The sequence below is a fragment of the Hyaena hyaena genome, unplaced genomic scaffold, assembly GCF_003009895.1.
Source record: "Hyaena hyaena isolate Hyena2069 unplaced genomic scaffold, ASM300989v1 scaffold_15, whole genome shotgun sequence".
NCBI classification, from domain to species: domain Eukaryota; kingdom Metazoa; phylum Chordata; class Mammalia; order Carnivora; family Hyaenidae; genus Hyaena; species Hyaena hyaena.
This window is the reverse complement of record NW_024080647.1, coordinates 6,578,893-6,606,405: the sequence shown is the minus strand read 5'-3', so window position 1 is coordinate 6,606,405 and position 27,513 is coordinate 6,578,893. Positions and strand designations below refer to the sequence as shown.

General features: G+C 42.9%; 1 protein-coding gene across 2 annotated transcripts in view; it reads left to right on the top strand.

Moving 5' to 3' along the window:
- The window catches only part of TLN2 (talin 2), a 440,503-nt gene that overhangs the window by 183,542 nt on the left and 229,448 nt on the right, over window positions 1-27,513 (top strand). For both annotated transcript variants that reach the window (XM_039218977.1, XM_039218971.1), the window contains exon 3: window positions 1,669-1,746. The gene's annotated coding sequence lies outside the window, so the exon portion shown is untranslated. The remainder of the gene's footprint in view (window positions 1-1,668; window positions 1,747-27,513) is intronic.

Below are 27,513 nucleotides of genomic sequence, written 5' to 3'. Positions count from 1 at the left end.
AAAGAAAAAAATGCTTATTTTGAGTGAGAGAGAGAGCATGTGCATGCATGTACAATGAGGGGGGAGGGAGAGAGAATCCCAAGTAGGCTCTGGGCTGTTGTACAAAGCTTGACATGAGGCTAGATCTCAGGAACTGTGAGATCATGACATGAGTGGAAATCAAGAGTTAAGTGTCTACTTAACTGACTGAGCCACCCAGGCGCCCTGTATTATGATTCTTAATGAAAGCTTATTAATTGGCTTTGTCCATTTTGAGGGGAATATTTTTATTGCTTTATTTTTTTCCATAGTAAGGAAAGCAGCCTTTGTATGTCTGCTGTATAAATATTTTACCTAGTTCCTTATTTTACTTTTTGATGGAGATATCACCTTTTGTTCTTTGCTTTTCTTTTTGCCAATCATAAATTTAAAATTTTAAAAACTGCAGCCAGCCAAATGTCTCAGTCCTTTATAGTTTGTTTTTGATGTCATGTTTAGAACAAGCTTTTCTGGGTCCCTGGTGGCTCGGTCACTTAAGTATCCAACTTTTGCTCAAGTCATTATCTTACCATTGGTGAGTTTGAGCCCTGCCCAGGGTCCGGCTCTGTGAGTTCGAACCCCATGTCAACATGGCTCTGTGCTGACAGCTCGGAGCCTGCTTCAGATCTGTGTTTCCCTCTGTCTCTGCCCCTCCCCTGCTGACATGTTGTTGCGCGCGCTCTCTCGCTCTCTCTCTCTCTCTCTCCCTCAAGAATATATAAATAGTAAAAAACAATTTAGAAATGGTTTTCTGTCCCTATTGTACAAAATTATTTCTGTACATATTCTTCTAGGACTCATGATTCAACTTGGAGTTTGGTGTGGTTTTTTTTTTTTTTTTAATAAGTAGAGAGGCAAAGATCTAAATTTTTCCTTTCTCCCAAATAGTTCACGAACACCATTTATTAACTAGTCTTACATACCTACCCAGAGATGATTACATGTACTTAATTTATTTCTATTTCACTTAAGTACTTGGTTCTTTATTTGGATGTTTATCCTGTTTCATGGATTCACATGTATGTTCTCACCTAGGTACCTGTTTGTTAACTGTGGATGTGGGCGATTTTGGTTTGGACAGTCGATGATGGTACTCCTCTGCTTCAGATTGGGTTTCCGGAGACTGGGGTGCTGAATGGTCAGTTGTGAATGGCTCAGAGGACTGGGATTAAGATGGAACCCAGCTGAAGCAAGAAGGGACCGCTTCCTAGACAGTTCGAGGAGGCTAGTAGGAAAAGACTGAATGAGACAAGAAGAGCTTCCATAAACCAATTTAAAGAAGAAGATTGCCTGAATTTTGTTCTAAACACTGGTGGGGACAAGTCAGTGGAGAATTGTATATATTTGGTCTTTGTTTAACTTGAGAACCATTAAGGATTTCTACCACAGGGAAGGGGAAAAATGTGTTTTTGCCTCTTTGCCAACAGTAACATAATTTTGGTCTTTGAAATAACGGTCTTGGGACCTCAATTCCCTGTTGGTAGAGAAAATTCCCAGCCCATGTGTTGGAGCGGAAATTCATTGTTTCCTGAGTTACTTCCTTTCATGCTTAGTATGGGGGGAAATGACCAAATGTATAGATGGAGAATTTTTTCCCCAAAAAACTGACATCTATAACTGACTTGATTCTGATGATTTCTATTATTTTAGGTATTGCTGCTGAAGGCTTCTCCGATGCTTTAGGATATCTTCAGGGAAATCAACTCTTTATATAAACTGAGAATTTAGGTAAGTCCTTTAAAAATGTATATCTTCTTTTTTTAAAAAAAAATATGTTGGGGCACCTGGGTGGCTCAGTTGGTTGAGTGTCCGACTTTGGCTCAGGTCATGATCTCATGGTTTGTGGGTTCAAGCCTCGCATCGGGCTCTGTGATGACAGCTCAGAGCCTATAGCCTGCATTGAATTCATTCTGTCTGTCTGTCTGTCTCTCTCTCTCTCTCTCTCTCTCTCTTTCTCTCTGCCCTCCCCAGCTTGCTCTCTATCACTCTTTCAAATATAAACAGACATTAAACATTTTTTTTAAATGTTTAATTACTTTTGAGAGAAAGAGCTCGGATGTGCATAAGTGAGGGAAGGACAGAAAGAGAATCCTAAGCAGCCTCAGTGCTGAGCCCAATAAAGGGCTTGATCTCCCAAACCATGAGCTTGTGACCTGAGCTGAAATAAGCAGTTGGACATTTCGCTGACTGATCCATCTAGGTATCCCTAAAAAATATATCCTCTTACTGGGATCCTTGGATGGCTCAATTGGTTAAGTGTCCGACTTCATCTCAGTTCCTGATCTCACGGTTAATGGGTTCAAACACTGCGTTGGACTCTGCGGTGATAGTCAGAGCCTACTTTGGATTCTCTGTCTCCCTCTTTGTGCACCTCGTCTGTGTGTACGTGCTATCTGTCTCAAAATTAAACAGACATTTAAAAAATTTAAAAAGATATATCTCCTTATCAGTCACTCCCCTGCATTGATAAAACTGAAGTGTGGAAACATTGTCACTTAGGCTGTCTCATTAGATATTTTCTGAGGCAGGCACATAGCTGCCTGGTCTTACTACTTACATTGCTATTTATTTTTTGCACCTAGTAGTTGGGTGGGGTGAGGATGGGGACCTGCAAGAATGGATGCGCAGCTGTTTTTTAGCCTTATTGCAGGAATTCTCATTTATTCACACTTGTTTGCTTTATAAACTTTTTATTTTTGAAGTGTTTGGTAAGGAATTAATGTAGAAAATTCTAGTAGTCTTTGCACTGTGAAGCTGCTTGCTGGTTCTTGGCGCCCTTCCAGGGGTGCCACACAATTGCTCTAGGGTGAAATAAACTTTGCCTATAGATGCTGGGATTTCCCCTCTGTTTGTCCTAGATGGGGCTGCATGATCCCAAGTTGCTGCAACAGGGACAAAAGGCTATCTGCTGTGGGTCCTGGATGCCCCTGAATTGACATCTGACCAGTTAAGAAGGGTTGGCTTGTGCCGTATTCTCAAAAACTAGATCGTGGCACACCAGGCTTCCTGGGTCTGTTCCTGACGAGCTGCACAACTGGGGACAAGTTGATCTTTGCCACTTTTTGTACCTTCGTCTGTAAGACACGAAGGCTGGCCCCCATTAGTCGTTCCCACACTTTGAGATTTTCTGAAACAGGAAAGAAAAATTCATGACCAATTTTTAATATATATTTTCGGCTATGTACATACAAAGTTGATTGTTATTAAAGCTCATGGGTACATGAGTCTTCACTATATTTATATCTTATTCTTCGTATTTTACTTTATAATTTTTCATAATTAGATTTTAAAAAAAAACCTGCCATCTGACATTTCATGAGAAAAATACTTTAATACTGAAGAAGTAGGAATGTCCTACATTTGTCATTAGATTGTGTGTGTTTAGCATTTTCACATACGAAAATGCTTTTCTGCTCCCACTGCCTTCTCATTTCTCTGCTGACCAGGGACTGTCAGCCATGAACTAACCAGCCCTTGGCTGAAGACGGGCATTTGGGAAATCTTGGCATACATGCTGACTGCTAAGGTTTCTTCTGCCTCTAAAACTGTATCATTCCTTTGAAGCAGGATAGAACTGTACTGTAGTATACATTAGCTCTTTCTAGAAAATGCTGCAACAGTTAGCATTGTTGAATTGAGAGGTGAGGTCAAACAGAAGAGAAGGGTCTGTTCTCCTAGGAAAGCCAAATAAAAATGGCTTATCCATATGAACATGAAATTGAGTTGTGAGCCATTGTGCAGTCAACTTAAAAATAAATTTAATGGTGTTTTATGTTGTTGGATAAAAAGATAGAGAGTCCTCCCTTCTCACCATTGGGGGCACCTCCCAGTCAGATGGTATCTGAGAGATGAGTGTACCCCTGTGGTGTGGGGACCCTGAGAGGCAGCAGTGTGGTGGGCCTGCCTCCAGGGAGACCAACGTGTACATTCTGTGTGAGTGGAGGGCTGGGTCAGGGTAGGGGACGTGGCCCAGAGCTCTGAGCCGAGGGCAGTGGGATCACATGTATAGGGAAGAGGAGAGAGTAAGGGATCTGTCCTGCTCAACAACCACTTGGTTGTCCGGATGTGGCATGTTGTCCTTTGAGGACCTACATACGACACTGGGTGGTCCTGTTTGGGTAAAGGACCTGGGCCCGGAGGGCAGGAAGCACATCAGACACAAGCCTTTCCTGGGATTCTGGATCTGAGAGCAGTGTGCCAAGTGCATTCTTACGCCATGGTCTGTACAGAAAGGAAAACTGTGCTTTCCATTTACTTCTCCTTGGGGTGTATGGATGTGAATGGGGGCAGGGTGGGTGGAGGACAGAGGCAATAAAGGACTGAATCACTAGGACAGGAAAATACTGTGGGGAAGGAGCAATAATAACACCTATTCCAAGAGGCCTACATAATCCTGGCTGCTTTTGAAAGCTCTGTGAAATCATACTGTGGCCTACATTGATAGGAACACAGTGGTTCAGTCCTTTGGAATTCCTCCCCTGGCGATTCCTGGCTTTCCTTTAACATTCCTATTTTCTGGCAACTTAAATGAAATTTGACAGACTTACCTCGTTGTATTCCCTTCCATCAACCCTTCTCTTGGTTTACTGCCTGATTTGTATGTTTCATTTGGATTGCTTTCTGGGGATATTTATTTCACTGCTCTTTTAAGGAAAAAGCTATATCAAACAACAGCAGAAACATTTGTCTTAAATGTATACGAATATGAGAAATTATCTGAAATCTTGACACTGCTGAAAGTGTCTAAAGTCACGAATAAATGCTAGCAGGAGCTTTTATTTTGACATAAACCAGAGAGGAGAGAATTGCTTTAAGGGATGTGGGCCAGGCTGAGGCTGAATACAATTTAATGAATGAAAAATAAAATCAATCAATCATGTTCTGAGTATTTCAGAAGGCCAGGCACTGCTGGGTGAGATCCTGTAGGGATGAACATTGAAAATTGGAGACAGCCATGCTTCACAGGAATAAATGTGTGCTTTCAAAGGGTTATGTGCATGGGAGGGGAGAGAGATTGATAAAGTGTTGGGGGGGCACATAAGATAAATGCCTTGTTTAGCGTTTTACTTAATGACTCGTGATGTATTCCGGATTTAAGAATAGATGTAATATTCTGAACTTATCTCCATTTTCCCTGCAGGTTTGTAAGAAAAATATTTAATTTGAAATGAAAAACATTGTTTTTGACTCTCTGGGAATTGTTAATTCCCACTGCTATTTAGGGGAGGGTCTTGAATCTGTAAATTTCAAAGCAGGATCTACATAGCTATTTGTCATTCTCTATCAGTCCCTTAAAAGCTATGACGTCAGGAAAGGTGAGTTCCTGTGCTTATTTTTCCTCATTAAAAATGTAATCTGTGATGCACTTTTGTCTTCCTGCCATCCTCCATTAGCTGGGTTCTTTAGATTATTCTGCTTGTTGACTGAAAGCACTGCCACTTGCTCACGCCCCTGTGGGCTCCCTGAGTGGCTGGGAGTCCTAATTAGCATCATCCTAATTCGCATCACATCCTTGATCAGGGTTCCCTGACATGTGCGAGGCTCCTCACTCTGCTGTCTGTGCTTAGTAAATGTTTCAGAACAACAACAATTTCCAGATTGTTTTTCATTAAACTTAGGAATACACTGGTATAATAGAATGTGCTGTTTCTGTCTGCTTTTTGGCTAATGAGGTTCATCAGTTAATTTCTTTCAAAGTTAGACCTGTGGAGAGCTCAAGATTTGAGCCTTTTCTGAGAATTGATTGCAATTCCCAGATTTAAGGGCTCTGGAATATTTGTGTTTGCATCTAAATACTCTGCTGTAGAACACAAACCTTTAAAAATCTCATGTTTTAGCTATGAAGTCCCATGTTCTGAAGACCTAAAATGATCATCCAAGATGTTCTGTTTACAGCAAATAAGAATTGGACGGCTTTACAGACCATAAAATGACTAGTCTACTTGCAGAGTTTAAGCATGACTTAAAAGCACGCTGCAAGGTCAAGGGCAGCAGTCTCAACATGGCACTATAAAGCCTGGTGGAAGTTGAGGAAAACCCTACCGCTATGATCTGAACACTAGTCATCTAGAGGATCTTGCCTATAATACAATGTAAGTCAAAGTAATGCATGCAAATGGCTAAAAATAGAAAATACACAGAATGCCTTGTAATGAAAGCAGTAAGGTTTTGCTCTACCTCCTCCTTCACTTAGTCTGGCTTCTCACAAGCAACCACCTTTTTCCCCCTATAGATCATTTTTACTTTTGTGACTTCCACATGTATAAATCCTGTGCTAGCTGCACCTTTTTTTTACTTGATCAGCTTTAAAAGCTGGTGGCTTGTTGTGACTGCTGATGAGCTCATGCTGACCATCCCCCATCTCCCTCCCTGCAGCTGATGAACACTTTGAGTCCTACAGCTGCCTCCTCCCTGCACCCTCAGCGACCTCCTCCATCGTTGTTGTGTCTTCTCCATAGGCTGTTTGTTGTTTACCAAGCCTCCCCCTCCACCATCTACCTCTCCATTTGGGGCAGCTGTACCTTTGATTTTCTAATGCTCAGAGCTGGTACTATTTAGATTCTGTTGTTTAGTATGGGCTTCCATGATTTACCTGTGACTTGGTTCTGAATGTTAAATCCAAGAAGCAGCTTTTATTCCATTAGGATGAGGGTAGCAGCAGTTCCCATCACAGCCCAGTTACGTGGTGAGATGATAGTCCTTCCTCTCTGGGCCTGATGTCCCCACACCTTGGCACCCTCGTGGAGCGTGTTTGAATGGATTCTCCCTTTTATGAGAGGCACATCCCATCTCTTTTGGGCACAGCCTCAAGTTTTCCTAGCTTCTCAGTCTTCCCATCCTCTCGAGGACCCTGCTTTATGTCCCATTGTCCCCCACCTTCAGCCCAGAACCATTTAAGTTCTCAAGGTATGCCGCCTACCCCTAAACAAGCGCTGATGGCCAGGAAAACCTTACTAGCGTTAATACTATTGGAAAAATAGCTTCGGGCTCTGGTGTCTTGGAAGGGGCAACAATCTGGTCTTTAAAATTAGCCTTCACTTATTGAGGACCTGATGCGTTAGGCACCTAGGCATCTGAGGCCTGCCTGGTGTCTGCTGAAATCCTCACACCAGCCCTGTGGAACAGATAGATTATCGTGGACACTGCTTCCATGAAGAAGTTGAGATTCTAGATCAGAGGCCCGTCCAAGGCGTCCACTGGGAAGTCCTTCTTAGATCCTGGGGTGGGTTGGGGGCATGGTGTCCGCTGTGGTTTCCTAGGTGAGAGAAGATTTGTCTTCTCTGCCACGTCGTGTACACATTCCTCAACAGACCCTCCCTGCACCCTGAGAAAATGGCTGCTGTTCTAAGGAAAACCAGCCCTGCTTAATTCCACCCTCCTCCTTGTGGTGGGTATGCTGCGTGGCCAAGAACTCATTATGCAGAATTCTGTGACTGGAAATGGAACTATTCTTACCTACTCAGTGTTCCCTTTGTGAATTTGCAGTGAGACCTGGGGCTTCCTACTCCACCCTGCTGGTAAATAGGGAAAAGGTGCTTCGTCAATGGTGTTGATTGATCTGGATGTTTTCTTAGAGCCTGAAGTATATGTGTGGGAGTCTAGTATGTGTGATCCTCTTAATATATATTGTGTTTTGGTACTTATTTTAGAAGAAAGGTTGGAAAGACCATCACCTTTACTTTCAACGCTTTATTTTCTTCTGAATGTGGTAGTCTGGGTAAATCTTACTGTATGACTTTGTTGGGTAGATTACTCTTATGATACTGACCAGGTGGATGACAGGTGCCCTGAGCAGGTGGGTCCCTTACACAGTGTTGGGCTTCCCCTTCTCCAGCTGCTTGCTCTCCTCATTATGCAGAGCCGGGTAAGAAGGAACCAGGAGTCTCTCCTCAAATCTGTCTTGGGCTGGCCATCTGCTTTCTAGGCAAATAGCCCATGGACGAGTAGGTGGAGTTTCTCTTTGTTACCTCTGCTAGGTGAAGGCGTTGGCATTAATGTCTGCAGTTGAAGAGCATACAGTGCTGACTTTCCAAACATCTTGACCAATTAAGTTTATCCTCTCAAGTAAGTAGAGAATGAAAGGGAAATCTTTCAAGCTGCACCTCATTTACATATGGAAGGGGTATTCAGCCTTAGTGAAGTCCAGTCTTTATTTTTTTTACGAATAGTTTATTGTCAAGTTGGTTTCCATATAACACCCAGTGCTCATCCCCACAAGTGCCCTCCTCCATGCCCCCCTCCCCCCTCCCCCCCCACACTCATCAGTCCTCAGTTTGTTCTCAGCATTCAAGAGTCTCTCATGGTTTGCCTCCCTCCCTCTCCCCCACTATTTCCCCCCTTCTTCTCCCCCGCGGTCCTCCGTTAAGTTCTTCCTAATCCTCCTATACCTGCAAACATATGGTATTTGTCCTAGTGAAGTCCAGTCTTAATGCATAGATAAGAGTCAATATTTACCTTGTTGCAATGGTTACGGAACTAATTTCCTGCATTGAAATTTCTTAGTGATAAGCAGACCAAGGTTAGCCTACTAAGAACTTGTAACGATCCAATTCTATGTTGGCGTTTTAAAAATTTTGTATTGATTGATTGGCTGTAAGGAGAGGGTAGGATGCTAAGCAGGTCGGGTTGTAATCTTTATGAGGCCTCTTTGGTTCCGTTATACAAAGCTCACTCATCCTCTCAGTTGTATAGGTGCCTTGACCTTTGTGTAAAAGTGAGTTGGACAGTTGACATCTTGATCAGAATTTTATCCCATGGTTAGAAATGGAGCTTCTAGAACAGTGGGTCCAAACCGGACCCTTGAGTGAGAGAAGGGAAGAAGAGTTAAAATGCCCTTTTTATTACCTCATGCTAAATAGTCCCCAAATTAGTTACATTCTCTTCCATTTACTTACCTCGAAGTAGTGAAAAGGACCATCTCCCCACAGAAGAGAGCATTTAGCTCCTGGCATCTGGGCCCTGCAGGATGCTTGGTTAATTTTGCCAGCCCTTTGGAAAGTTTGATGCAGGCGCCGGGGGATGACCTGTGGGAAAGTGAGGCCTCGTCCCCTCTGTTGGCCACTGTTCTCAGATGTTTGGATTCAGAGGAAGCACATTCAGTTCTCTGAACAAGGAAGGACAAATACAGATGGACACTGGAGTGTGTAACAACGTGGACCTTGTTCTCTTGGGTCTGTGTGCCCCACAGGTGCAGAGCCATCTGACAGATGAGCAGGAGGAGAGGAAGTTTGGAGGAAGGAGCTATTTCTAAGGGGGTAGAGTAGGCTTCCAAGAGAAAGTAGCATTTATTTCTGGGTCAATTGGTTTCAGTTTTGCTACTTCAACAGAGTAGACTATACACTGCAGTGGGCTAAGCAAGATAGAAGTTGATATTTTCTCATCTAGAATGAAGTCCCGAGTTGGGCTGCTTAGGGCTGGCAAGGGCATGGGCTCCTTGCAGGGTAAGTAAAGTTTCATGTCTTACTTGGGGATAAACTTAAAAAAAATTTTTTTTCAGGGTTATGAAAAGTGAGGGTAAACTTTTATTTTTTTTAATTTTTTACGTTTACTTATTTTTGAGAGTCCAAGAAAGACAGAGTATGAGTGGGGGAGGGACAGAGAGAGAGAGAGAGAGAGAGAGAGGCATCCAAAGCAAGCTCCAGGCTCGGAGCTGTCAGCACAGAGCCCGGCGTGGGCCTCGAACTCACAGATTGTGAGGTCATGACCTGAGCCAAAGTAGGATGCTTAACTGACTGAACCACCCAGACACCCCGAGGATAAATTTTTAAAACCAGCACTTAGAGCAGAAATCCCTTGCAGACAAAATTGCTCCTGAACATCCCTGGGTGATGCCCCATGAGGGACTAGTATTCTCTGCCATAGTCCAACAAACCAGGCTTTTCTCTGAGCTCTGGAAGAGCTTGCTGTTAGTCGTTGGTGCCTGTATTTAAGGGCCATGTTGTCAACAACAGACTGTCGTTTGGCATCCAGATAGGACCCCAAGAGAAACCTAGTTCCCTGGGCTTTGCTCAGTGTCTGAAAGTTCTTATGTCCCTTCCGTGGTCTTTCTGGGACTTGCTTGCTCTCTGAGTGGCAGTGGAATTGCCTGCCAGATTGATTATTCATACCTTTTCTTATGGAGGCTTTCAAACACATGCAGAAGCAAAGAGAATTTTAGAGTGAACTATGTGTCCACCACCCTGGCTCAACAGGATCAATCGTAGTCTTGTTTCGTCTATACCCTTCCTTCTCCCCACTCAGGATTTTGAAACACATCTTTGCTATTTTATTTTTTCTATCAGTATTTCAGTATAGGTCTCTCCAAGGTAAGACTTAGGCCATATCACACTAAAAACATAAAAATTCCCAATATTTCCTTAATATCCATAAATATCAAATTAACATTTGACTTTTTTCAGTTGCCCCACGTACTTTTCTTTGTTTCTTCAAATCAGGATCCAAACGAGGCTTCTGTGTGGCAGTTGACTGATGGAGAAGTCAGTCCAGATTAGAAGAAGTTTAGAGACCCATCTCTCCCACCTCCCTGTGGTTTGTGTCTTGAACAAACTGGATTGTTTGTCCTTCAGAGCGGAGGGTCTCAGAATGATCTCCCTCACCCATCTAGAGACATTTGACAATGTTGGGGGTAGTTTTAGTTGTCACACTGTAGGAAGGCTTGCTGGTACCTAGTGGGTCGAGGCTGAGGATGCTGCTGAAACCCTGCAGTACACAGGACAGCCCCCCACAGCACAGGATTACCTGGCCTAAAATGTCAGTAGCGCTGTGGTGGAGAAACAAGGCTGTAGAATTTCCCATACTGTGGATTTTAATGATGTCTTCTCCTGGGTGCCGTTTAACCGGTTTCTCTGTTCCTTGTCATTTTTTTTTTTTTTTTTTAATTTTTTAATGATGGGTTAAAAGCTTGAGGTTTGATCAGATTCAGATCTGGATGTTTGTTTCCTTCTTGTCAAGGCTACATGCTAGGCAGGCTGTGTGTTTTCATTAAATTCATAGTCATGAATGGTCTCACTTTTTGTTATGTTAGTGGTCATTGATCACTGCCGGTATCCTTTCGTTCATTAGTGATTGCAAAATAGTGATTGGCACTTCTGTCATTCCTTCCTTATTTATATATGAGAATACTTCCATACAGAGAAGTTTCATGTCAATTATTTGTTTGCCTTGAGGTTCATAGAAGAAAGGATAAATGCTTGATATTCCCTATATTTTCAAAACCGCGCGTGCTCTGGTGGCATTCTCTAAAAGTGATATGGGAAATTTTATTTTTGTTTTGTTTTTCTTTTTTCAGTGTAAATATGATTGATGCATTTCAATTTAATCTCCTTATGATACTCAAATTGTCCCCCTTTTGGCCAGTAGAAACTAACTCAGGTTGGCTCCCAAGTCCTTTTGACAGCATGTTTTTTTTTCCCTTTTGTTTTTAGTATACTTTTTGGTGTGACACAGTGTCACAGGCTTGTCTTACCCAGTTCGTACTCCAGAGTTGGATCCACCACTTCTCCAGGGAACCCTGATTCCTTTGAGTGTTTAAAAGGCACGGCATAGAAACTAAGAATGTTTATTGTTACTGGATTCATTGTTTCTGAATCTTTTCAGTGGACCGAACTAGGGAATATGTATGTTACACCTGTGTGCGTTTGTGTTTGTGTGTGTTATATATAAAGGTAAAACCAATTATTAGTTCATATGGATACTTGGAAGTAAAATTCAAGTATACAAGATTCTACTTCATCAGTTTTATATCTATGTTCTTTCCTTCACCCCAGGTCTCAGTGATCCCATAGTTTGTCTGTCATACATAGCAGACTTAAGTTGTAAAGGTATTTGGAATCATTCTTACCTGTGTGATTGTGTCACCAGCTGTATATATAGTCAAGTTCACTGACTTTATTTTTGGTTTTTAGAGATTCCCTTTTCAGTTGAATTTTGTACAGTGTTGTCATGGTTTCCAAGTCTCATCTACAGCATGAGGAATATTCACAGGTGTTTGGTTTTACCCCTGTTGCCTCACTGTCCTGTTTCCTCCCTCCCCATATGTAGCATTTGATGAAAAAAATAGTTTATTGTTTCACTGTTTTTTTCTTTTTTTTTCTTTTGAATTTATTTTGAGAGAACACGGGAGGGGCAGAGAGAGAGGGAGAGAGAGAACCCCAAGCAGGCTTCGCGCTGTCAGTATGGAGCCCATTGTGGGGCTTGAACTCACAATCTGCGATATCATGACCTGAGCTGAAGTTGGACACTGAACCGACTGAACCACCCAGGTGCCCCTGCACTTTTTTTTATACCAACAATTATGTGTGTGCTTTCATGTTTACATACCCCTCCCTTTCTCAGTATGCAATAGTATACTGTACACATTTTATCTACCTTGCTTTTTCGCTTAATCTATCCTGGCTGTTGTCAAGAGGAACACACAGAGATAATCCACGCACATTGGCACAGCTGCCCAGTCCTCCACTGTGTGAGTTTGCTCTCCCTCACTCAGTCTGCCCTGCTGGTGGACATGTGTGTTTTTCATCTTTCACTAGTAGGAATAACGCTGTGTGGAATAGCCTCGGGCACTCTTAAAACCATTTTTCTTGTCTAACTTGATGGAAGTTAACTGTGTATATAACATGACTCTTTTTATGAAGAGAGTGAAGGATGCCTGCAAGCTATTGGGATGAAGCTATCTCTGGAACGAGAAAGGGAAGTTAGGTTTGGGAGAAATGGTGAAGAGCTTTTGGACGGAGTAGACATTGTGTCTTCAAGTAGAAGAAAGTCAGTCTTAGGAAGCCTGGTGGAATCCAGGTTTCCACCAGCAGCATTGCCAGGCCAAGGGCATCCAGTCTTACACTTCAGGGCAGGAGTTGGCAATCTTTTCCGTCAAAGGACCCAGACTGTAAATATTTTGAGCTACCATCTCTGTTGCCACTTCTAAAGGCTGCTGTCAAAACACAAAACACAGCCATAGACAATTCATAAATAAATGAGTGTGGCTGTGTTCCAATCAGACTAGAGTTAGCAGCACTGAAATTTGGATTTCATGCAGTTATCATGGATTATGAAATAGAATTCTTCTTTGGATTTTTTTCCCCCGACCCTTGAAAAATATAAAAATCATTCTTATTGCCATGGTTTGCCAACCTCTGCTCTGGGCATTTGGGAGCCAAAGAAAGTTCTTGAGCACAGGAAGGACCTGCTAAAAAGGATTATTGACACTGGATTGAAGAGGGCTCCATCAGAGGGGAGGGACCCAGGCTGTTGAGGAGGCTGGCTGTTGTCGGTCTCAGTGTGGATATAATTGGAAAGTGTCAGAGAGGGAATGGACTTCTTTTTTTATTACCTGAGATTAGAGAATTGTTAAGAAGCATGGGCCTCATTATATTGTGGGTAGGGAATTTGCATTTATGTATAGAATTGGTACTCTCTAATCCTCCATTGGTTATATACAAAAAGAGAGCCAAACCCACCATTGTACGTTGTGTGAGAGTTAGGGCAGAGGCATCTCTTCCTGCCTCAACTTCACACCCTCACCCCATCAAGAAACTCATATTGAGCCCATTCACCAACGAGCCTGTTGTGTCAACTGCCTTGTACCTCTCGTTTCTTGCAACATTTGCAGCTGACTGTTGAGAAAACAGTATTTTGTTTTTGGGAGGAAAAATCAAAGATGATATAAATGAAAAAATGCATTTTCATATAATGGAAATTATTAGAGCAACTTTTAAAATGTCACCACAGATTAATGCAGACAAGGAGCTGAATATATTAGAAAGTAGGTCAAATTATCTCATGTTTATGAATGAGGTGAATTACAGGGTGGGTTTAGGTTTATAAAATTGTGTGATACTATGGTTTATAGGAATTACCCTAGCCCAAATGATATTAGAGCAAAATATAATTAAAATAAATTGAGTTTGTTTCTTTATCCTTTGTGGCTAAGTATTTTATACCTAGTATTTTATGAATTTAATAAACTAGAGAAAGTGATGAGCTTCTTGTTATTGCTCACATTTCCTGTATTAGACACAGAATCCACTCCAGGGAGTTAAAGCTAAAGTAGATTTAATGCAGAGGATGAGTGCTTCCAGAATCCTTGGAAGGTGTGGAGGCAGAATTGGCTCTAGGTAAAGCCTGTAGGATACCCCCACCCCCAGAACCATTTCCTCCTACCAGAATCAGGAAAACTGCCATGGCCGTGGGAAGCTGTTGGATTAGGAGCCCAGTATTTGAGCTGCTGGCTCCTTCCCCGTGCCTCCTCTGCCAAGAGACCCTTCTTTTTGTCATGCTCTGATACCCTGCCTTTTCCCCCATGACTCAGTTGCAAACGAAAGTTGCCTGTGAGCCCATCTCATTGATGGAGCGGGTCTGTCACATTGGGCTCCACTGCAGCACAGGAGGCTGGGCACTATGCAGTGTCGAGCTGTCCAGCCTCTCCCTGCTTTGAGGGAGCCAGTCCCCTGAATTGCCTCAGTTTTCATTTTCAGGAAATGCCGCTTGAGAGATGCCTGCTACCCCAGGTAGGCATTTGAGGGATGGAATGTCAGAATCTCCCTTCCCTAGACATACAAGAATACATTTTGATAGACTTACAAATGAGAATAATAAATAATGTACCAAGTGTCACCATGCCACTTGTATTGTTAACTTGTATTAGTTAAGAGTGTTACTGATGGCATAGAGAACTTGGTAAGGAAAATTTTACCATTTCAAAAACATCTTTTTTGGGGGGATTGGAATTATTGGAATACTAGGAAAGGAACGCCTCTAGATTAACAATAAAAATTTCAGTGATGGTGGAATCCAGGTCTAGAGAACATATTTTCTCCACGAAGGATGGTAGGTCAAAATACCACATTGATCATTCATTACTTGAGCATTCATTGCACTAACCCAGGTGGAAGTTCATTGGTAAGGCTTTTGTTTATCACGGTGTTGCTACCTAACCTCCTCACTGTCACATTCTTCTATGCGTGTTTCCTTGGGCACCTCCTTTTTCATCGGTTAGGAACAGTCCTACACAAAGGAGCCAGTAGGTAGAGTACTTCAAACAGAAGGTCATTGATTTTGAAATTGGGCAGACTTGGGTACAAATCTAAATTCCACCACCTGCTAGAATTACAAATACTGGCAAGATCTACTTTTGTAGATCTTTTGTACCTATCTCTTCTGTTTAGAATGTAGTTAATAATCCTGTTCAGCATAAGCCTGCCATGGCCACTGTTCATGCTGGGCTCTGGCTGTCAGCAAGGAGGCATCCCCGACACTGATTGGACTGCCCTCTGCCTTTTTCTTATCTCTGGATGCATCTTCCATGTGGTTACACAACTACTATGTCTGCACAGTGGTAATTTTCTCATCCTTGGTCATGGGTCCCTTGGATGTTGCTTTTCTCTTTTGTATTTGAAGGCTTTTTCTTGCCCTTCAAGCACCCTTGGATTTCTCTCAAGACTCTTTCCTACAAGGAAAAGATCTTTCTTAGTGCTTAATAGGCATCAGAGCCATCATGGGGTCACCAGAGTCATGATAGCTTTTTATTTGTCATTCAGACGTCTGGAGCTCCTCCTGAGATTTGAAAGGTTGATGGCGGCCTGCCTGTGTGACTCCTCCTCCTTAATTAGATTACTGATGCCATTTTAGTGATGGTTTTACACTAAAGTGGCCTTAATTCCATTGCCTCTGCATATCTTTTCTTGACTCCGTCGTCTCTCTCCTTTGACTTCCCCACAGTCCCTAATGTGAAGCCTCGTGCAGTAGTTGGGAGCGTGTTGGCCTCTCTTCTTCAACAAGCCTCCAGAATGGCTATTATCTTAGTGGAGTTTTAGGACAATGTAAGGAATAATAAAAGGTTCAGAAATACCTTCCACACCGTCTTGTGCCAAGTGAGTTTCCATAGGAGTTTCTCATGTGATTTTTACCTGTAATTTGGTCTTCTTTCCTTTGGGTTTATTTGACCCCTTTGTGAAGCCATCCTGACTCTCTCTGGGCCCTGTGCACACGTGTGTGCTTAAGTGTGCATATGTGGCTCTCTGTCTCTGGGTAGGCCCACTGCTCTACTCTTCCTGAGTTACTGTCAGCACCCCATAGGCAGTGGGCCTGACGCTTACTGTGTGGAATTGAGTAAAGTGGAATCAAGCCCTGCTCTGATGTCTCACACCAAGAACCACTCCCTGAATGACTGTGAGTAAGCATGTCTTTCTTCTTTCTCTTTAATGTCTAACCCCAAGGACCTTGACCTGCTAATAATTTTGTGCAAACCCTATTGAACATTTTTGTTAAACTCTTGCCCAGGATTTGAGTGATCCGTTTAAAACTTGTACATATTTGGAGATTGGTGTTTGTGTTAAAAATCAGGTTGGCCTGTCCTCCCTCTGCATCTAATTGATTGATTCAGCAAGCATTTATTAAACATTTACAAAATGCCTGGCATTCTGCTGGATGTCGGGGCATTGTTGCCAGCAAGGTAGAGTTGGAAAATACTTTAATAGTTGGCACAGGGGATTTAAGATAAAGTTGAAAGTAGATCTTGTAATATCTGGTAAGAGGTGTAGACTTCTTCCTAAGAACAGTCAGAATCCTTTAAATGGTTAAAGTTGAGTAGGCTCTAGTCTCATAGCTTTAGGAAGGCCACTCAGTGAGATGCAGAGTGTATATTCAAGGGTAGGAAGAGTAGAAGTGGGGAGCCCAGTGGGAAGCTATTGTAGTAATTTGGGCAAGAACGATGGCATCTTAGGAGAAAAGAACCAATTTGAGAGAGTCTTAGGAGGTAGTGGTCACGACTTGGGTGATTGGATGTGGGAGTGCAGGAGAGGCTCATGTCAAGGATAACTCTCTATTTTCTGGCTTTGGCAGTTGGGCAGATGCTGGTTCCATTGAGATCAGGACGCAGGAAGGAGGGGAGCAAGTTTGGGAGCGGTGGTAGGGGGAAGAAGTGATGAATTTATCTTCAAAGAAGATAAAATTGAAAAGCTCATGAAGGGGCTTGAAGATAGGATGTAGACCTGGGTAAGGAATGCAGGGGACAGACTGGCAGAGCTGCAAGTCGTGAGAGCAGATGAGATCCACCGCATCTCATGTACACATTCAAGGGTGTACAGAAGATGGGCTGGGAAAGAACTTTCGGACCATGAGGTTTCAGCAAGGAAGAGAGACTATGGAGGAGACCGAGCAGGAGCCTGTCAGACAGACTGGGAGAATCTGCTGGAGTGGCTGCTGTTGTCCAGTGCTATATACACAGGTAAGGACTGGAGAGGAAGTCCTGAATACCCTTGGCAGTGTGTAGCAGAAGCCAGATGAGGAGTAGGAGTTCAAGGTCTGTCAGTGTAGAGCCCTCTTGCAGGAATGGTGGCTGTGTGGGACAGGCTGGGCCGGCGCAGTAAGCTTGCAGGGTGTGTGGGCTTATGGTGAGGACCCTTGGCTCTAGGGGCAGGTGACGAGTTCAGTGGAGAGGGATGCCCCTTGTGTCCTTCATTCCTGCCATGCTTACTGCTCTGTTACACGTCGTCTACCCCCCCCCCCACACCAATACTTAGAAAACTTTTTTAAACAATCCCAAAGTTCCAGAAATGCTGGAAATATAGCACCAAGAATGATTGCTTGAACCATATGGTGACCTAACGCATGATCACCTCCAATTCCTTCTACCATAAAAGGACCTCCTTGAACCTAGCCACAGCGCAGTCGTCTAAACTGCTACCATGTAACCCCTCAGGCACCATGCACTTTTGCCACATGTCCCTTACACATCTTTTAAAGCAGGAGCATCACGTTCAGAATCATCTGTGGCAGTTACTTGTCACATATCTTTTGTCTTCATTAGTGAGGACAGTCCATGGTTCTTTCCTAGGTTTTGATGATACCCTTTTGAAGATGAAAGGCCATGTATTTTGTAGTGTATCCCTCCGTTTGGGTTGTGTCTTGCCTCGTGGTTAAATTCATACATTGCCTTTTGGGCATGAATATCACAGAAATGATGCTGTGTGGTTTTTGCATCCTGCCATGGGGTGCACCATCTAGGTGCCTCTCCTTACTGACGATGCTCCCGTCACCCCATGGTTGATGTGCTGTTGGCCAGGTTTCGCCTCCAAAAAGGTTTTCTCCCCTTGTTCTACTGAATAACTATTTTGTAAGGAAGAACTTTGGAGCTAACTATGGAGCTATCTCATTTGTCATCAAATTCTTACTGATTTATTCATTGACTTATGTTGGTATGGATTCCTGTTTTCATACTGCATTCCTTAAGCTACGTCTCTTACAGTCATTTTGGTGTTTAAATTGTTCTTGATTCGGCCAGTGGAAGCCCTTTCAGACTGGTTTCTGTGTCTTTTTGACACCTTTCCATCATTCTTTGAGCAATTCTTGACTTAATAAGATGTGCTACGTTTTCCTTAAAACTTGCCTTTGCTCCTCCCTACAATCAGTGCTTTCTCTGTGGAGCCCTGGTAGCTTGCATTAGAGAAAGGTAATCTTTGAAGCCAAGATCTGGGCCTGCACATGCTCTTTGATACTGGGTTTTCCCCTGTCCCAGGCCTTCTCAGTGGACAGAGCTAGAGCATACCTTAGATTCTTGTTATTCACAGCAATTATATTCTACTGTGTCTCAGGAAATACTGAATTATGAACACTGAGCCATTGCTCCTTGGGGAAATACAGGGTCAGGTTCCTGCCAGCTCTGGTCGCAACATTTTTAGCTAATCAATACATTACCTTGTTGTATGTGCGTTTCTATTTAAATAAACCATATTTAATATATGTTGTTAATTTGCTGACATTGAACTCAGTGGCCAACAGCACTAAGGGCCGATTGAAACTTATCTAACATACTCATTCTCTCCGTAAGGCACATCGCAGCCTTTCTGGGCTCAGGGATACTTTACCACGTTCCACCAGGCTTGGGCCAGTTTAAACAGCTAAATCATCAACCAAAACACAAAAATGCAAAAATCATGACACTAATTCAACCACAAAAATGATGCTTGTTTAGTCTGAGACCTGAAACAAAAAGGCAGAACGTGTCCTCAGCTAGACATGTATATCGGATGACTCCATTTTTGCCACTTTGCCTGTGTCCATAAATAACCAGGAAAGTGCTGTCGAGATTACAAATAGATGTTAGCAGGTAGGCACATTTGCAAATAGAGAATCTGCAAATGGTGGGGATTAACTGTGAACCTGTCTTTGCGGGCACACATTACTATGCACACACAGCTGCTCTCTGTATCTCTGCATGTGTGCAGGTGTGTCTGTTCATCTGTCTTGAAAACCATAAATTCACACCAATGCTTTAAATTTCAGTGTAATGCCAGGGGGTCCCTTGTAGTTTTTCTCTGTTCTGGGCCACCATGGCATGGCATGGCATGGCCCACACACCCCTTGCTGGTACCTACCTTACTCTTTCCCACATAAGGACTTGAAAGCTGATTTCTTCTAGTAGGAAAAGCTTGCGAGGGGAGGGAGGGAAAGGAGGGGAATGGAGGTAATTATATCTTATTATCTCATTCATATTCTATATGCCAATTTAAGATAGGCAGATATTAAAATATTTATGAAGCCTCTGTTTCATCTCATAATTAGAAATAATCCAAGGATCATCAAAAATTTGAGGGGAAAAATACTTTTGAAGCTGATGGGTGGTACAGGAATTGAAAAGTGACTTTATATTATTGACTTAGGGTGGCGTCATGCCCCCTGGTTAGGAGAAACACCTTCCATGCCAGGCTCCGGTGTGAACGGTGGGGATCGCATGTCATGCCAGAGTTCCAGGATGTATCCTACCCTGTAGACCCACACTGTCAAGACACACTCAGCTCTTTGCCTCCATCAAGAAACAGAGTCCCTGGAGGGCAGGCACCGTGTTCGTTGCTCATCACTGTGTCACTAAAGCCTGGCATATGAAGCAACAGGTGTGCATTGGTGACATTGTTTGACCACATCCCACCAAGCCATTGTCCAGCATTTGAAAGCCTTTCCTTGTCTTGTAATGTTCTTGACTCTTTGCTTTGAGTTTCTCAGGAAGCTTGTCTCCCCCTTCCCTGTGGGAACCTTCCATGCTCTCACAAACCAGAGGGAGCATTCTTGAACGAGTGTCTGATGGCTGGGGAGAGTTGTTGTAACCTCATGCCTAGTGTCAGCTTTGGTATTGAATAAAGAAGCTTTGGATTTCCAGCTCTACCACTTACTGGCTGTGTGGTCAGGAGTGAGTTGTGGGCCGTATCCCCATCAGTTTAATAATCTGTGAAATGGCGATGAGCAGTGCCCACCTCACATGATTTTGGGGAGGATTAAATGAGGCCGTGTTTTGCAAGGACTTGGCACCATGGCTGTACTTAGTCACTGTTAGCAAAAGATGGTGGTGGTGGATCATTATTGATCTGTCACGGGGGTAGTTGTCACTTTTTTTTTTGCAGTGTAGACCCTTTTGTCCCCACTTGATGATGAACTCAGAATCGTAGAGATCTGTTCTCCTGGCTGAGTGTATGAATCTGACCACCAGCTGTGCCATGCACCTACCCCCTCTCATTGACCACACTGCTCTACACCTGGTAGATGGTAGCTGTCTTTTGATTGGTCATTGAACCATCCTCTCATGCACACACCTCTCTACCTGGCCTCATCTTGCTAGTAGAGTCATTTGCTTCCCTCTTATCAGAGTGCTGGGACATCTGATTATTTTTTCCAACCTTTCTTCTTTTTATGATGATGAATCAATACTCTCTATGATGTGATCGATTCCATGGTCTGCTGCTGCTAGGAAGTATTGTTTTCCAGATTTTCTCCTTAATACAAGCTCTGCCCCTGGTCCCTGTTGGACTCTCGGGCTCTTTTTAAACAAAGAAGCGGCTGTACAAATTACCATCTGTTTTTACCCTTGAGAACAATGGCAACAAATGCCAGGAAGTTCTTAACCAGGTTAGCAGGTTGCTGTGTTTTATCGTCTAGCCCTGGGTCTTCATGGTAAGGATTTTGAGCAACTAGATTGAGTTTTGTAAAACCGCAGCAGCCTGAGATGCAGTGGATAATGAGCTTGCCTGCCCGTGAGATGTCTTTCCCTTCATCTTCCACCGGAAAAGCACTTTATTAAAAATAAGCATGCTCTTTGAAATGTTCTCTCAGTCTTTAGGACTGACTTAAACACTTAATAGGTGCTATCTACTGGGTTGATTTTTATCAATATCTCTTCTGTCATGCTGGGATGATTTTATATTACGTAGAAATGTTAGTGTTGTGAGGATCCAGCATTTGATTTGACTCTTTAGCTCAAAAAGATATTCTAGGGCTTATTACCCAATCTCTTTCTTGAAGATTTGAAATCAGTTACCTGAGGTACAACTGGAAAGAAATGTGTAGCTTTGGGAGCTGAATAACCAGCATTCAGGAATGTATAGATGGTAATGGGGGATGTAATTAATAGTAAAAAACTAAAGCTCAGGTGTCAGACTTCGGAGTTCACATCCTGTCTCTGTCACTCATTAGTTCTGTGACAATGGGTCATATTTTGTGGTCTCTTTCCCACAGTTTATTCACATATAAAGTGCGTTTAGTGGTTTTATTTTAGTATGTACCTTCACAGGGTTGTTATAGGATATATACAAGATGGAATACCTAAAATTAAGAGTATGGTAAACATTCAGTGAATGTATATCATTGTTCTTAGGAACATACATTGGTGCTTTTCCATATAAGCTGTGCTATAAGATAATGACAGAAATGAAAATTCCACCTTTAGTAAATATCTATAATGTTCTGGTTCCTTTAAGCAAAGCTATATATGCAAAATGTGGCATCCACAAGTGGTCCTGTGTCTTACAAGGCTACTTGTAGTTGACGTGGAGCAAATGGAATTCAGACATGGGTGGCAGGAATAAAAAATGGTACAGTCTCTTTGGAAAATGGTTAGACATTTTCTTCAGTTATTTGTGTCCTATGCTTTAATTAAAAAAATCTGTCTCTCTTACCTGAAAAAAATTCATCATCAATTTGATGGTATGAGGTATGAAAGAACTTTTTTTTTTTCTTTTTCAGATAAACAATTTGCCCAGCATCAGTTTTTGAATAAACCTAACACCTATCCTGTGTTACAGACATTCTACCTTTTGGTATTTACTCAAGAGAAATGGAAGCGGTGTCCTTAAAATGACTTGTATGTGGATGTCAGAGGCAGGACAGTGGACACAGGCACCTGTCACTGTGAGCTTTATTGACAATAATTCCAAATGGGAAACCTGAAATGTCCAGTTGAGGATCTGTACAGTGTGCTGTGTCCATTCAAGGGAATAGGACTCCACCATAAAAAGAAATGAGACCTCGGTGTATGCAGCTACATGGGTGGCTCTCAGAGGAATAACGCCGTGTGAACGAAGCCAGACCAAAAAAAGCACATGCTGCATGATTCCTTTCGTGTAAGATTCTAGAAACTGTAAACTAAAGTATGGCGAGGGGAAACAGATCCCTGGTTGCCTGAGGGCTGTGGAAAGTGACAGTTGGGAGTGAGGGCTTTCCACTGGGTACAGGAAAACTTTGGGCGAGTAATGAGCATGTTCATTAGCTTTTAATAGTCATGATCATCTCACAGGTATACATAAAAATCCATATCCCTTAATCTGTGTATTTCATTTTCAATAATGCTTTAATGTTTTTAAAAATTGGGCCCATGGTATCCAGTAGCCAATACATTCGTTTTGCAGTGACATGACATCAGCTAGCTTAAAGAACATTTGCTCAGCTGTTTATAAGCTGTCTTGTTTTCTTTCAGAATTTGTAGTGCCTTATTAGAATTTTTGGGACAATGTGCCCAAGGAAATTTGAATTGATAACTTTTATGACTTTTGATCAAATCTTCTGTGACAGGTAGAAGCATTTGCATTACTACACAGACCTTCTAATTAGCCATGACATCATCTGAATGTTCTAAACTTTTCTGCACAGACTCGATTTTCCTGCTCAGAATTCTAAAATAGCCCCTTTGTGGATTTCTCTGTATTCCCTTTCCTTCTGTCCACCCCACCACCCTACCACATTGCTTCTGGAAAGAACATTTCCTCCGCCACTGTAAAAAGGGATGCGAAGGAAGCCACCTTATTTGACGTGATCAGACTTATAGTTCAGTTTGTCAAAATTAGTTTGATTAGGCTAGCAGTTAGTTTGTCAAGAGCCCATTGAAAGTAAGGATCATAAAATCCTACAACATATTTCACCTAAAACATGTTAATTTAAATTTGGACTTAACGGTGAAGCATCTGACTCTTGGTCTCTGCTCAGGTTTGATCTCAGGGTGGTATGTTCAAGCCCTGCCTTGGGTTCCATGCTGGGCGTGAAGCCTGCTTTTAAAAAAATGTGGATTTACAGGGCACCATGGTGGCTCAGTTAATTGAGCTTCTGACTCTAGATTTCAGCTTAGGTCATAATCTCACAGTTTGTGAGTTTGAGCCACGTGTCAGGCTCTGTGCTGATGGCGTGGAGCCTGCTTGCAATACTCTTTCTCTCTGCCCCTCCCCTGCTCACTCACGTCTCCTCCCTCCCTCTTCCCCCCTCTTTCCCTCTCTCTCTCTCTCTCTCTCAAAAGTAAATAAATAAACATTAAAAATAAAACTGCTTAAACAAATTTAAGAACATACTGGAGAGGCTTACCAGTCCATGATAGGTGTGGCACACCCCCTGAAGAGCTACTTCATTTTGGCAAGTTGGTTAATTTGGCTATAAGACCATCCACTGTATACACCCATGGTAGGATACCGAAACACAGCAAACTAGAAATCACTTAGAAAGTCAGAATTTAGGGGCGCCTGGGTGGCTTAGTCGGTTAAGCTTCCGACTTTCGCTTAGGTCATGATCTCGCGGTTCGTGGGTTCGAGCCCCGCGTCGGGCCCTGTGCTGACTGCCAGCTCGGAGCCTGGAGCCTGTTTCAGTCTGTGACTCCCTCTCTCTCTGACCCTCCCCTGTTCACGCTGTCTCTCTCTCTCCTAGAAATAAAACATTAAAAAAAAAAAGTCAGAATTTAGAGGTGGTAAAATTCACTAACATTTCTGTGGATTTTCTTTTGGTCTTTTAAGTGTACATGCGTGCTTGTTTGTAGCTTAGATTATTTTGTATTCTCCTGAAATAAAGCAATGATGAATGTCTTCAAACATAAATATACTTGCACTTATCTCTAATGATTTCTTTTCAGTAGACACCGAGAATTAAAAATATCAGTCTGAACAGTGTGACCATATTTAAGACCCTTAAAGAATATTGCCACATTGACTGCCCAAAAAAGCTAAACCTCCTATGGGAAGAAATGTGCATTTCATCATGTTTCTTGCCCACATGATGGGTGTTCGTATCTCTGCTGACATGATAGAGGATATCTTTTTCGGGCATGTATTTTGAAGGTGTTACTGAGGGCCTTTTTATTTCCTTGCCATTTGTGTTCTGTGAGAAATCTGTCACTCTTCTTTAACCATGTTGTACTAGGATATTTTCTGGATTTGTTTTTAAAGCTCTAGCTAGTATCTCTCTGGTAGATAGTAGCTTTATGTAATGCTGCAGATACGTTTTCAAAGTTTATTGCCTATCTTGTGACTTAACATTTTTACTTTTTATATGTAAATGTCTTTGTGATTTCTTCTCTTGCATTGTTTTTACTTAGACCCTTTCCAGTCTGACTCAGGTAACTTGCATAGGTCTTAACTGTGGTATGCTTTTAGTTTGAAAATGGAGCTCTCAATTTCATGTAAATATTACTGTGCTATATGGTATTAAATATGATTTAACATCATTTTTTTCAGGTAAATTTGACTAGCACCACTTTTTGAAGATGCTTTCATTTCCTGGTAGATTTTTTTTTTTAAATGTATTTATTTTGAGAGAGGGAGAGGGGGAAGGGGGCGCACATGAGCAGGGGAGGGGCAGACAGGGAGAGAGAGAGAATCCCAAGCAGGCTCTGTGCTGTTAGTGCAGAGCCCAACACGGGGGCTCAAACCCACGAGCTGTGAGATCATGACCTGACCCGAAATCAAGAGTCACATGCTTAACGGACTGAGCCAGCCAGGTGCTCCTCCTGGCAGATAGTTTTAATGGAGCTTCTTTCACATATGAACATTGTGTATGCACTTAGACATGGTGTCTGTTACATGGATGTTTGTCTCATACCAGCATGAGGATATTGTCATTTTATTATCTTATTTGAGGATGTAATCATGTTAGTTTTGTGGTTAGTGTGAGCAAGGTTCCATTTTGTGGCAACATTTTCTTTACTGTTTTCAGTATGGTTTCTTCAGGTGGGTTATAGCCTAGGCTTCTAGTGGTTTGCAGGTTTCTCCTGAGTTTTCATGTCCCTGGGGTAATTTCACCGGGAATCTCAGGTGAGTACGAGGGCTTTTGCCATCTCACTTCTCACCTGAACATCTGTCTCTTACGTTGGTACATCCTTAACACTCAACCTTTACTAAAGAAGATGCTTTTTCCTCTTGCTTTTTGGTCCAGTCTGAGTTCCCTCATTAATCTTACTTCCTTAGAAAGCACTTGATGAATAATAATTACTTAGAAGAGCAGAGCCGAGATGGCGCGTTCGTGTGGCCTGTGTGGTCACTGCCATCTGGACGGCTGTGGCAGAGTAGAAGTGTCACTTGACTGTGTGTCTCCACGCGGGATTTGTAACTGCTAGGTAAAGGAGACATGACCGTGCGGTACTACCTGCCTGTAAAGTGTCTTTATTGGCATGTGGAGTTGAAAGTAAGGCTTCATGAAGCTCTGATTATTTAGACTGGTGATTTATAAATCACACAGCACAGGTGTTACCAGGAGTGGCATCAGTTGCTTTCTTTTCAGTCTGTCAGCTTTATGCATTTGCAGAAAATTGTACGGCAGCTGAAATGTGTCAGAGCAGAAAGCAGAAGTTGGCCAGGCCATGTGCATTTGCCACCTCTGTGTTACCAGTGAGGCCAGAGAATCTGGCTGAAGGCGACTGCAGTGACTTGAAGCCTGTCCTTGGCATGTCCTCCCTCTGGAACCATCCCTTGAATTCCTTTAGGTAACCACCTCCAGGTTTTGGCTTCTCGGTCTGCGCCCGCCCCCCCCCCGCTAAGTGGCTAAGTGACACAGACATTTCACCTCCCTGATCTCACGTGCAGAGATACCCATTTTCCATAGACTGCATGTTAACAGAGAACTAACAAAGGGCTTGAAGAAAGAAGAAATTGACTATACCCCAAGCAGGGGGCTGTACTGGCTTCTCTCCCCCTTCGTCATGCCTCTGTGAGCAGCCCTGTGTGGGCTGTCACACCTGGATCAGAGGGGCTGCCTGCCGTAGCCACGGCCCTGGCTGCCACGTTGCACCTCTGACTGCTGAACCCCCTGCCTGTGTGAAGTGTCTGTCATACTGAGTGGCTCTCCATCGGGGTTTCCTTTCATTTTCCTTTCCTGGAACTTGGAAATCGAATGCATTGGGGGAGAGAGGAGTAGATTTTAGTGCTGAGTAGATTTTAGTCCTGAAGATGTAAAGGAAGGAATTTATACCCTCTATTTAGGGGAAACATATTCTATAGCATTTCAGGATGACACAAGGAACAGAGTTGGTAGTCTTCCAGATGAAAAGTCCTTTCTGAAAAGGACTTCTCCACTACCCCCGCCCCCCAGCCTTCTTCACCATCCCTGTGGCAGGAAGGCAGGCCCGTGGACACAGGTGCCTTTGACTGTGGGTTGATGACTGAGACCATGGATCTCTAATGTTGACAAAGGACTCATTAGGAGCCACCTGGGCAGAGAGCTTGATGTGACCATTGTTAGTCTGTTGCATGGTGCAGTGCCCCGTATGCGTCCTGGGGGGTGGGGGAGGGCGGCAGTGTTCTCACGGAGACAGAAACTCCCCCCGAAGCCCGGGGTGCTGGTGCTGCGTGTCCTGATGTGTTGAGGGACGTGAGTCTCCACTTGCCACTGGAGGAACAGCAGAGTGCAGCGAGCTGGGTGAGTGAGACCTTCAACAGTTCCCTTCTTGCAGACATGATCCATAATGATGAACGTGGTCGTTCCTTAAGCCTAGGGAAAGTGCCGATGTGAAAGGCTTTTCTGAAGCTTTCTGGTTGGTTTTCTCCTGATGTGTTTAGTTTTCAGAGTGAAACCCTGTGCTGAAGACACTGAAAACCTTTCCCAGGTTTTTGTGTAGAAAAGAAAGGTTTAGTTAGAAAATGTGCATTCACTGGCTCTCCTCAAGTTGCTATTAACTCAACAAGTTAAACACACAGCATATAAACTAGTGGAGAGGACTAAACAGTTTGTTCTTGGAATTTTTTGCAGAATAACCTGGAAAAGCAAATTAGCATTTCTAGCTGTGGCTTACCTTATGACCTGTTTTCTGTTCTCTGGATTGTTATGTTACCTGAATGCTGAAATGTTTGATTTTTTTTCTTAACTGAGTATAGCACTGAATCTAGGTAAACATGAGGTGTGTGTTGTCTATGAATCTTTCTTGGGTTAGAGGTCTGAGGAGGGACTTGGTGCTGTGTGTTTTTTCCTGAAAAATGGCACTTTATTTCCATG